This window comes from Triticum dicoccoides, chromosome 4B (assembly GCF_002162155.2).
Source record: "Triticum dicoccoides isolate Atlit2015 ecotype Zavitan chromosome 4B, WEW_v2.0, whole genome shotgun sequence".
NCBI classification, from domain to species: Eukaryota; Viridiplantae; Streptophyta; class Magnoliopsida; order Poales; family Poaceae; genus Triticum; species Triticum dicoccoides.
In genome coordinates this window covers 149,820,072-149,832,749 of record NC_041387.1, presented here as the reverse complement: position 1 = coordinate 149,832,749, position 12,678 = coordinate 149,820,072, and positions in this window count along the sequence as shown.

Below are 12,678 nucleotides of genomic sequence, written 5' to 3'. Positions count from 1 at the left end.
ACGTCGAGCTTTTCCCCTCCCTGGGTGCCCACGACGCCATCTCGCCGCAAGCCCAAGGCGGTCATCCAGGAGCCGGCCACGGACGCCCAGGCCTCCGACGCCTCCGAGAGCCAGGGCGGCGAGGAAGGGGAGGAGGAAGGGGCGGCTCGCCGGAGCGAGGAGCAGGGTTGGGAGGAGAGAGAGTAGAGGATCGAGGAGCAGGGGGTGGCAGGGCATGCGGGAGAGAGAGAGGAGAGAGCTTTGTCTTCTTTTGCATGCACAATGTGGTGGGCTGGTGGGCCTAGCGAGGAAAAAGGTTGAAACCAAAGTCAGCAAGTCTAGATACTGAGAGTAAGTTGTATCCAAGAGATTCAACGATCATAACATTTTGTATGGAGCTATCATGTGATATGGCCACCTTACCGAGGCCAACCACCTTACCCTTTGAGTTTTCACCGAAAGTGACATACTTTCGAGGACTATCATTTTCAGCAAGCTCACGAAACATGTCTTTTATCTCCGGTCATGTGATCGGTACATCCACTATCAAGAACCCATTCCTTTCCTCCTGACATATATCCCCAAAGATTCGCCATAAGACCAAAATGTCTCATTGCATCATCAAGATCGAAGTCACTATCATCATCCTCATCATAGTATCCATGTTCAACATCATCATGTGGTGGATCAAATCCTAGAGAGGGTGATTCGTTAGAGTGAGTTTGACAATGATCTTGCTTATGAATTTGTATAGCTTTGGACATAATATCACTAATAATTCCAACATCTCATTTGGCATGCATAAGGTTTGTAAGCTCCAATAGACGATCACCAAACATAGGATCACTAGTATTCATCTTACTCAGAGAAATAGACTTATGGAGAATTTCATCAAGATTTTTCAAGGAATAATCTGGAAATTGTTCCTCAAGAAATTTCCATATAGTGTAGGCACACTCAAGAGTAGGCAAACATCCAATCAAGTTTCTGGGCAATCCTCTAATAATAAGTTTGGCATTTCTAAGATTCCTAACCATGTCAATTGACTCATCAAGGGTAGGATGCAGAGGATCAACATGAGGTACACAAGGGCTAGCAATGTACTTGTTCAAATGATAGTGATTGAAAATTACAAGCATCTCATTTTTCCACTCATGAAAATACTCTCCATCAAGAATAGGCACTCTATGTCTAAGACTCCCCAAAGTAGACTCATCCATCTTCCTCCAATGGTGATTAAACCAAGGCAATGGAGACCAATGCTCTGATACCACTTGTAGGACCTTGAGAATAGGTGTCTAGGGGGGGGTGATTAGACACTAAGTACCAAAGTTGCAGTTTTTAAGATCTTAAAGTTTAAGTGGAGTTTAGGCACAAGTTTAACATTCACAACACATATCAAGCAATCATGCAAAGAGTATATGAGCAGCGGAAAGTAAAGCATGCAACTTGCAAGAATGTAAAGGGAAGGGTTTTGGAGGATTCAAACGCAATTGGAGACACAGATGTTTTTGGCATGGTTCCGATAGGTGGTGCTATCGTACATCCATGTTGATGGAGACTTCAACCCACGAAGGGTAATGGTTGCGCGAGTCCACGGAGGGCTCGACCCACGAAGGGACCATGAAGAAGCAACCTTGTCTATCCCACCATGGCCGTCGCCCACGAAGGACTTGCCTCACTAGCGGTAGATCTTCACGAAGTAGGCGATCTCCTTGCCCTTACAAACTCCTTGGTTCATCTCCACAATCTTGTCGGAGGCTCCCAAGTGACACCTAGCCAATCTAGGAGACACCACTCTCCAAGAAGTAACAAATGGTGCGTTGATGATGAACTCCTTGCTCTTGTGCTTCAAATGATAGTCTCCCCAAGACTCAACTCTCTCTCATAAGTTTTGGATCTGGTGGAAAGAAGATTTGAGTGGAAAGCAACTTGTGGAAGGCTAGAGATCAAGATTCATATGGTAGGAATGGAATATCTTGACCTCAACACATGAGTAGGTAGTTCGCTCTCAGAGATAGGATGCTGGAACTGTAGGTTCAGTCTGATGGCTCTCTCTACGAATGAAGAGGAGGTGGAGGGGTATATATAGCCTCCACACAAAATCTAACCGTTACACAGAATTTACCAAACTCGGTGGGACCGAATCATCAAACTCGGTCGAACCGATTTAGTAAACCTAGTGACCGTTAGGATTTTCGGTGGGACCAAAATGCAACTCGGTAGGACCGATATGGTTAGGATTAGGGCATAATGTAATCTCGGTGAGACCGATTACACAAACTCGGTGGGACCGATTTTGGTAATTAGCTAACCAGAGAGTTGGTCAGGCAAACTCGGTGGGATCGAATCATCAAACTCGGTGGGACCGATTTTGATAATAAGTTAACCAGAGAGTTTGCATTGTAATCTCGGTAGTACCGATTGCTCAAACTCGGTGAGACTGATTTTGATAATGGACATACACAGAGAGATTACAATCTCATCTCGGTGAGACCGAGATCCCAATCGGTGAGACCGATTTGCTCAGGGTTTGTGGCAGTGGCTAAGACATCCAAACTCGGTGGCGCCGGATAGAAAGAATCAGTGGGGCCGAGTTTGACTTTAGGTTTAGGACATATGTGTGGAAGTGGGAAAGTAGTTGAGGGTATTTGGAAGATATCACTAAGTACTTGAAGCAAGAGGCTCATTAAGCAACACCTCATCCCTCCTTGATAGTATTGGCTTTTCCTATAGACTCAATCTGATCTTGGATCACTAAAATGTAAAATGAAGAGTCTTGAGCTTGAAGCTTGAGCTAATACTTTGTCCTTAGCATCTTGAAGGAGTTCCCACATCCTTTAGTCCATGCCACTCCATTGTTGAACTTATCTGAAACATACTAGATACAAGTGTTAGTCCAACAAGAGATATGTTGACATTAATTACCAAAACCACCTAGGGAGCACTTGTGCATTCATACTTCCATCACCGCTTCAAATGGCTGATGCACAGGAAGAGTAGTTGAATATACAAACATTGTCGACAACTGGAACGCGTAATACAAAAAAATGATAGCATGATCCAATTCACATACATGGCTAAACAGCATGGCATTGCATAATTAACATATATAATGCCTTTGCAACAAGATAGCATTGCATAATTCACATATAAAATGTCTTGCAACAAGTTGGCAATGCATAATTCACATATATGGTAATTAGACACTAAATAGGTGGCATTCACACAAAGCATGTCTAAACTAATCAAATGACATAGCAATGCAAGACACCATACGCACGATATGAGCAACATAACCCTGCCAATTAGAGCATACACCTCGGGGGGGGGGGGATAGGACCGGTCATCTATCTCTTGATCCTCCTCTAAGGAGCTATCCGTAACTAGCGAGATATGCGCTTTCAAATAGGGTCTGCTCTGAAGACCTTGTTTTCACTCCAGAATTTTCCATCATCGTGTAAAATGGTTGATGCACACGAAGAGTAGTTGAATGTACTAATATTGTCGATAAATGTAATACGTAACGGAAAAAAGGATGGCCTGATATAATTCACATATAAGATGACTAGCTAAGCAGGATGGCATTGGAAAATTCACATATATGATGCCTCGCTAAACAGGATGGCGTTGCATAATTCACATAAACGATGAATAAACTAAACAGATGGCATTCACACAAAGGATGTCTAAACTAAGAAGATGACATATTTGATGTATAAAGTAAGCAATGCAAGGCACCATATGCATGATATAACCAACATCAGCGTGCCAAGTTAGAGCAAAGACCTCAGGGGGTAAATAGGAGTGGTCTTCTCCTTCTGAATTCCCCTCAGAACAGATATCTTCCTCTCGATTACATTCCAAAATGGGTGGAGGGGGGCTGCCTTTGCGCCTACCATGGAGAGACGTCTGCATGAAATTTTATTGCCACACAAGTCTCTTCTCTTTTGCTCTACATGTTCAGTTCCATTGTTTAGAATAACTAACATGCATAGGAATAAAACATAGTGAGATTATGTAAGGAGTGCATGCAGAAATCCAGAGTGATGGTAGCAACCTGTGGATAGACCCATAACCAATGATAGCAGGCAGATAAGGGCTTCAGTTAAAAAATACAGATAATGGCTTCTTTACTGTTTGTTTCCCACCCAACATGAAACTCATAGTAGACACCAGAGATTAATCAGATAGTAAATAAATACTATTGATTGCGGCCCTGATATGTACCCCACAACCATTTAAAAACTCAAGTTTCACCATTAGTTTCGAGCTGACTAAGAGTCTAATCGGTGAACATGACGATAAAGTAGCATGTAATATTAAGCGATGCATAACGTAAGCAGACACGAAAGAGTGCGACCTCCCTTGCGGACCTGTGTAGTCCTTGAGGTCATCAGCTCGGTTGATGATGGTAATGCAGTTTTCATGGCTGCCGGCGGCGGGGAAGAAGATCTGAGGCGGCGAAAGACAGTCTGGAGGCTGGATCCCTGCTGTGCTGGACCCTTCTATCGTTGGAGTAGCTGAGCTGGGGTGGACAATGGCACAGCAGGAGCGGGACAAACCACACAAGGTTTTCTTTGACAACTACCTGTAAGAGAAGTAATTATGTCAGGGCTCATTTGAATTGGAGGATTCTAACAACGTAGGTATAGGAAATACATAGTAATAGGATAGGAATGCACGTGCAAAATAGAGAATTTAAAAACACAGGATTTCGGCCAATCTGGGTGTTTGGTTCACAAGAATTGGAAGATCACAGGATGTAAAGAAGCATGGTGAGATTAAGTCAAACCACAAGAAAATGTACGGTTATAATGCTATTATGCCACTATCTCTTAGTATTGTGCTTCATGAATTGGAATTTGAAAAGGAGGACATGTGGTATTGAAATTCCTACAGTTTTTCTTTCAAGGAGACACTAAAGGAACAAATCCTACAGTTTTCGTTTGCTCCATTCCTTTGAACCAAATGCATGAATAGTAGTACCATTGGAAACTTTCCAATTCCTATGTTTTTTCTTCACTTTTCCTTTCAAGCACTGGCGATTCTAGTGGGCAGGCTTGAGCAAGGAAAAGCCTACACTATAAAAATGTTTTTGTGCTACTTCTACTACTTTGGACCCAGGCCACTGCCCTACAACTCAAACGCGCAGAGATAAATAATGATGGCGTTCAAGAGAGTCCATCACGGATAGCTAAGTTGCCTGGTACCTCACTGCTTGTCATATAGTAGGAGAAACTAATCGTATTTCACATTACTGCATGTGCTCAGTGGACAATATATATATAACATGTAGAGTAAAAAAGAGATGCAACAAGTGTACAACCTCTTTGGCAAAGCCATGTCGATCTCAGCATGATTGGGTTGGTCGGTGAGGATGATCCGGCTGACTTGGCTGTCGGAGGAGGGGAAGAAGATCTTAGGCATCTTGAGATGGAGCCCGGGGTACTGCTCCATTATGATGGAGGGTTTCCTCGTTGGAGCAGCTCTGGTGAGTTGTACGACGCCGAGGCTGAAGCAGGACAGAAGAGACAACGTTAACCTGAGTGGAATCTAATAGCATCTCCAATAGATGACGTATAATACATAACCACAAAGTGCTAGATGTAAAATACATCAGCCGCTCATCTCTGAACTTAACTGCCAAAACTCAATTTAACTGTCGAAACTGAACTTAATTGTCAAAACTGGATTTTGCTATCGAAACTGAATTTTATTGTCGAAACTGAATGCACTAGAGGTGAGGCTACACGTCAGTCGACTGACTTTTTCATCTTTGGTCAGTCGATTTTCCAGCCGTTGGATACAAAATCAAGGGCCTGCAGTTCATCTTCAACCTCCACCCCCTGAGCCTCCAGCCACCACCGGCCAAACAGCCGCCCCCCGCCGCCTGCGTCCGGCGGTGCGCCGCCCCACCCGCCCCGAAACCACTCCTCACGGCCGATCCGCCGCTGCCCCGGCCATCCCTCTAGGCCCCCCGTGGCGAGCTTTTTCTCCGGTGATCCCCATGCCACTGCCCCACCACCGCCGACGACCACCGCCCCACCCTAAACCCTAAGATAGGTAGTGGGGTACCTCTCTGATGAGCCCCCCTCCCCACTGCGGTTGGTTCTTCCTTAACTCCGGTGAGCCCCCCCCCTCCTGAAAATTGACTGACCCAAAAGTCGATTCAGTCGACTGAAGTGTTGCTAAATCAGAGCAGCATCACAAGCAAGAGCAAGAGCGAGAGCAGCAGCGCGAGCAATAGCAAGAGCATACCCGGTAGGGGACCGAGAGCCAAAGCAGAGCAGCAGTGTGAGCGAGAGCTAAAGTAGTAGCAGCTCCTACTGATGTGGACGTCGCCACCGAGGGAGCGACGCCATGGAGGAAGTGGTCAGCGATGCCTCCGTGGATCGAGTCGTGCCGTGTTGGCTCGGGACCGAGCGCCGGCAGCACCGCGAGATTGAATCAAGAAGAAAATTTGACAATTAGTGTACAACCTCTTTGATGGTGCCGATTAGGCCGCAACTTCATCCGAGGAAACGGTGATGATGATGCTCCTCTGGTGGTGCAGGTGAAGACAGTGGTGTGGGAATGGAGGTGGCGCGAAAGACGAGGGGAACATCGGGGCAGCTCCTTGGAGGTGGAGGACGGGGTGGCACAACCGGTAGGACGACGAGATCGACGACGGATCCTCATCCCGTACGGTGGATGAGGGACGTCGAGGTGTTGCTGTGGACGATGTCGTCGGGGAAGAGGCTCCGGCTGGGTGGCGGACGGAGGAGGGTGTGGGGCTTCGCGGGTTTTCGCGGCCTCGGTGTACGAATGGGTGGGCGGATGGGATGAGAGTGGGGAACCATGGCTTAGGGACGCGCTTATCCGAAATGTGGGGTAAGTTATGAAAGTACCCCCACCAATTTGAGGCGGTTCTTTCGGTTCAGGGGTATCACGGGCATTTCATGTATCGGGATTTCACAGGAGGTGGGAGTTTTTGTGTGCGTTGTAATTTTGGAATAGCAAGGCGCGGGTTGATATGGAGGGAGTTGTCGGAGCACAACGAGAGAAAGATATATCTTAAATATTTCGGTCTAACAAGGCACGGGTTGAAATTTCCGGACAAGACCAACATGTACTGTACCAAATCAATTCGCACTTCCGTCGACGAAAAAACAAAAAAAATCAACTCGCAGCACACAAGAGAGTCTAGTCACGTGTACTATACCAAATAATGTCGCACTACAAATGTCATTCAAAACTTTGAATTCATGTTATGTTCAATTAAAATATTTCGCTACGTGTATAATGCATGCAACCTACTACTCAAATGAATATTTAGTGCATTCCAAACGTAGATACTACTGCTTCAATATGAACTAAATTTGAATTCGTTTCTCTATTTGAATAAGATCTACAATAATGATTGTTGTGAAGTCAAACCATTTGAATTCATTTCTCTATTTTAATAAGATCTACAATCATCATTATTGTCAAGTTAAGCCATCATTTGTGTGTTATCTTCACAGCACACCACATGATTACTCTCGAGTTAGATATGAACTATGTGTACTATATGAACTCGAACTTGATTTTTTGAATCCACTTTTTGTTGATTTCAAATCACAGTACATTTCAAGCTCTAGCTAGATCTTCATAATCTAAACCATGTCTCATATGTATAATGTGTTTATCACGTCATGTATGGTGCCCCGCCCCCTACGCCTACAAGTATTTAGATGTGAGTTGCAAACACCACACACTACCAGAAATTCAAATAAAATGTGAGATTGTTTGATATATAGTATTGTTTAGATTGTTCGATATTTAGTTGTAAGCTTCAAATGCCACACATTATCACAAACTCAAATAAAATGTGAGATTGTTCGATGTATAGTATGGTTTAGATTGTTCGACATTTAGCTGTGAGTTGCAAACGCCATGCATTATCACATTATGGTATAACATGTGCAAAACCACAGCACGCGTATCACCGCTATATTCATGCATGCATATGTTTATAACACTATGATCTCCTATTCAAATATATGAATCCACTTTCATATCAAATTATGATCTTTGTTAGTCTCTTACACCCACAGAATCCTCTAACCTTTGTAGCTAGCACTAACTTTCTCTCGTGCATGCACACGTCCTCCTCGCCCTCCCTCTCCCTTAGCATTCTATCCATCGCGCACATTCATTTTTTCTATTTAGGTCATTCTCCCACAGTCTCCACAACTCCTTTCCGACACACATTGATCGATAAACCTCTCCAGCGATGTTTGCCTACAACATACACACGCACCTTCCATCTCCTCCTTTCTATGTCCATGCCTCGTGTCTCTCATATGGTGCCACACACGTGTAAACTCTCAACCCTCTTTTGATCGATCTCACAACCGCACACTCCTCCCCCTATCTAGCTAGTAGCTCAGCCTCTCGCACCACCTCCTAGCTCCATTCTCTCTGTCTATCCGTCTCGCTGGGCCTTAATTGCCTCTAACAAATGGATGTACACCGACCGATCTCCCGCTATACATATAGCTAGCTAGGTCCTTATAACTTGTTTTCCCAACGCGTCGATCGATCTACCTCATTAGTTATGTCTCTCCCTTCCTCCGACAAACAACAATTGATTTACCGATCTAGTTAGGTTTGCTTACCAAACACATGGTTCCCCTTCATCATCCATGCATGATCCCGACAGATCTGTCACGCACAGGCACACATATAAACACATCCCCTCCCTTATTGATAATATTGCAGTTCTACGCTCAGTTTGTCTAGTAGGCCTCTCCCACCATCTTCGAGAAGCAACTCCATCACCCATCTAGCACTCTACCCCTCTCCCTCCCTCTCTCTCTCCTCTCTCTCTCTGTCCCATCCTATTTCCCGTCCTTCAGTTATGTATGGATGTCGACCGATCTCCCTCAAGACATAGCGGGGCTCTCCTTCTCAACACATATACGAGTCGTTCTACCTCTATAGTTAGGCCTCTACCTCCCCTCCCCCTCCCCCGCCACACACACCGATACATCGAGCGCTCTAGTCATGTCTCCCTGCCACACACAAACTTGACTAGTGCCCTCTGATGTTCTGGTAGGTCAATCGCCCTATATCTTTGACTTGCACACACACACACAATTTCGATGACTCTCTTCATCGATCTCACACCCACCCACTTGATCCTCTCTTCAACTCTATCAATATCGATATCTATGACCCGTCCCTCTCTTCTCGTGGATCGCCCGACCCTCTATATATGATATGGATAGGCCTCCATTTCACACACATTGCATGCAAAATTTTGTTTGAGATGTCATGGACACAAATTCCCAAAAATACATTCACGAAATCACACACCCCCAAACAAAAAACACTCACGAACACACACGCCATCTGTCTAGGTTTGTATCTCTCTCGCACACACCCACGTAGGTGGGGGACGTGCACGAAGAGAAGAGGTGCAAGCACGGTGCATGTACTCCCGTCTCTTTCCCAACCACACCCACGCGGGTACATGGTGAAGCTCATTTCTATACGAAAAGGCAGCCCACATGGTAATTTGACACGTGTACTGGTTGTCCACTTCATGGAGGGTGGATCGTCTACCACGGGTGAACAAACAAATTGCGACTTGACGCATTATGTTAAATAAGAGGCAAACCATGTGGGGCCTACCATAGAGGCAAGGCTCTATACACTTGAGTACGTTTGATGTGTCCCGTCAACTCACAGAACAAGGAGAAGCTTGATTAGTACGCCATCTCCCCTGCCCACTGGCACGGTGGCTCGCATGATGAGGTGAAGCTTGCTTACTAGTACTGTACACCTTACGCCCGCTCCCTCGCCCACGCGATCAGTGGCTCGTAGGATGAGGAGAAAATTTTACTACTCCCTCCGTTTACTCCTTGTCCCTACCTTGGTTAGAGAGATGATCATATTGTTTGGAATATAGTATGTCCTTTAGTAGATTTCAATATGAACAACTAGTACATACTCCAAACACTGATGTATATAGACATATTTTAGAGTGTAGATTCACTCATTTTGCTCCGTATGTAGTCCATATTGAAATAAACATAATATTACGCACTCTCCCTCGCCCATGTGGTGGACATGCAGCAATTCATTCGGTCTCATTTAGCAAGAACGATATATACTGCAGTACCATTATTGCTTGACTTCCCAAAGAGGCGAAGAGCCAATCGCAAGGTTAATATTTTGGAGATGTCAAGCGCAAGGTTTATAGGAGAACGAGTAGTAGGTTCCGCGTCATTTATAAATAAAGTTTTTTTCTTCAGTGGCACATATGCAATATAAATAGGTTCATATGGAGAGAAAAGGAAACCGCTCCACTATATACATAGTCAGGACGAGCCTACATGGTTGCTTGCTGGGGTTGCTCTCTTCACACTCTCTCGCACAAAATGACTATGGACACATCTATAACATCATGGCAGATCACGTCCGCCGGGGGAAGGGGTGGATGCTTAGTGTAGATGTGGTCACCGTCGCCGACGACCAAAACATACTGTCGGCACATCCCGGTCAGGGGTCCCCACCGTTCTCTCTCACAAATCCGGTGAGGTTGCCTTCGTCCCTTGCTCACTGCCGCGACGTGGCCAGTTGCCGCCTCCCGCTGACCTCCTCTAGGTTGAGCTACGTCCCGACATCCCTTAGGTACAACTCCCTTTATAGCCGGCTTGCACCACTGCTCCAGCTGCCCACATCACTCCATGTGGATATTTCTCTACTTCTTTGCCCCGCACATACCTCTACTGGCTTCTACATACTGTATTTGTGATGAGTTTATGTCTCATCAACTAGTCTTAGTAATCTTATTCTAATCACTCTTCTTCAATTTCTTTGCCACGGGGATGCTCATCTCGATTTTGGTGAAACTGCACAAAATGATCCGATGGCGAAAGGGTTGCAAACTTCATTTCTTGGGAAGCTCCAACGTTGCCAGCAATTAAAGCCTGGTTAGGGTTTATGGTTCAAGGGCTAGGGACTGCATGGATTGTGTTTTTCTTTAGTTGTCTCTGTTCCAAAATAAGTGTCAACTTTAGTAGTAGTACAACTTTGTACTAGAGTTTGCCTAAAGTTGAGACACTTATTTTGGAACGGAGGGAGTACATATTGGCTATGATCTGTCAATCATAGAGATCCAATAGCATGCATGTTAGTCTCCTTCGTATTTGATGAAATGTTGCAACTAGCAACCTTGGATGCAATATACATGAAACAGAAGCTGGAAGCTTCATAGCATTGTACAAATTTATCCCGCTAATAAATTACAGTACGTACTATACTAGTACTATGTAAAGAGTAAGGTGTCGCACGGTGATGTCTACTACACAACCTTCTTCTTGTAGACGTTGTTGGGCCTGCAAGTGCACAGGTTTGTAGGACAGTAGCAAATTTCCCTCAAGTGGATGACCTAAGATTTATCAATCCATAGGAGGCGTAGGATGAAGATGGTCTCTCTCAAGCAACACTGCAACCAAATAACAAAGAGTCTCTTGTGTCCCCAACACACCCAATACAATGGCAAATTGTATAGGTGCACTAGTTCGGCAAAGAGATGGTGATACAAGTGCAAAATAGATAGTAGATAAAGGTTTTTGTAATCTGAAATAATAAACAGCAAGGTAACAAATGATAAAAGTGAGCGTAAATGGTATTGCAATGCTAGGATACAAGGCCTAGGGTTCATACTTTCACTAGTGCAAGTTCTCTCAACAATAATAACATAGGTAGATCAAATAACAATCCCTCAACATGCAACAAATAGTCACTTCAAAGCCACTAATAGCGGAGAAAAAATGTAGAGATTATGGTAGGGTACGAAACCACCTCAAAGTTATTCTTTCGGATCAATCTATAAAAGAGTTCGTACTAGAATAACACCTTAAGACACAAATCAACCAAAACCCTAATGTCACCTAGATACTCCATTGTCACCTCAAGTATCCATGGGCATGATTATAAGATATGCATCACACAATCTCAGATTCATCCAACCAACATAAAAGTACTTCAAAGAGTTCCCCAAAGTTTCTATCGAAGAGTCAAGAACATGCGCCAACCCCCATGCATAGGTTCCCAATGTCACGAAACCCGCAAGTTGATCACCAAAACATACATCAAGTGGCACATGATATCCCATTTTCACCACAGATAATCACGGCAAGACATACATCAAGTGTTCTCATAAAAGACTCAATCCAATAAGATAACTTCAAAGGGGAAACTCAATTCATCACAAGAGAGTAAAGGGGGAGAAACATCATAAGATCCAACTACAATATCAAAGCTCGGGATACATCAAGATCGTGCCATAGAGGGAACATGAGAGAGAACACGAGAGAGAGAGAGAGAGATCAAACACATAGCTACTGGTACATACCCTCAGCCCTGAGGGTGAACTACTCCTTCCTCATCATGGATAGCGCCGGGATGATGAAGATGGCCACCGGTGATGGGATCCCCCTCCGGCAGGGCGCCGGAACAGGCTCCCGAGAGGTTTTTGGTGGCTACAGAGGCTTGCGGCGGTGGAACTCCCGATCTATCTTCTGTTCTGGAAGTTTTAGGGTACGAGAGTATATATGGGTGCAGGGGGTACGTCGGAGGAGCTACGGGGGCCCCATGAGGCAGGGGGGCGCGCCCGGGGGGGTGGGCGCACCCCCCACCCTCGGGAGAACCTCCCGTATCTCC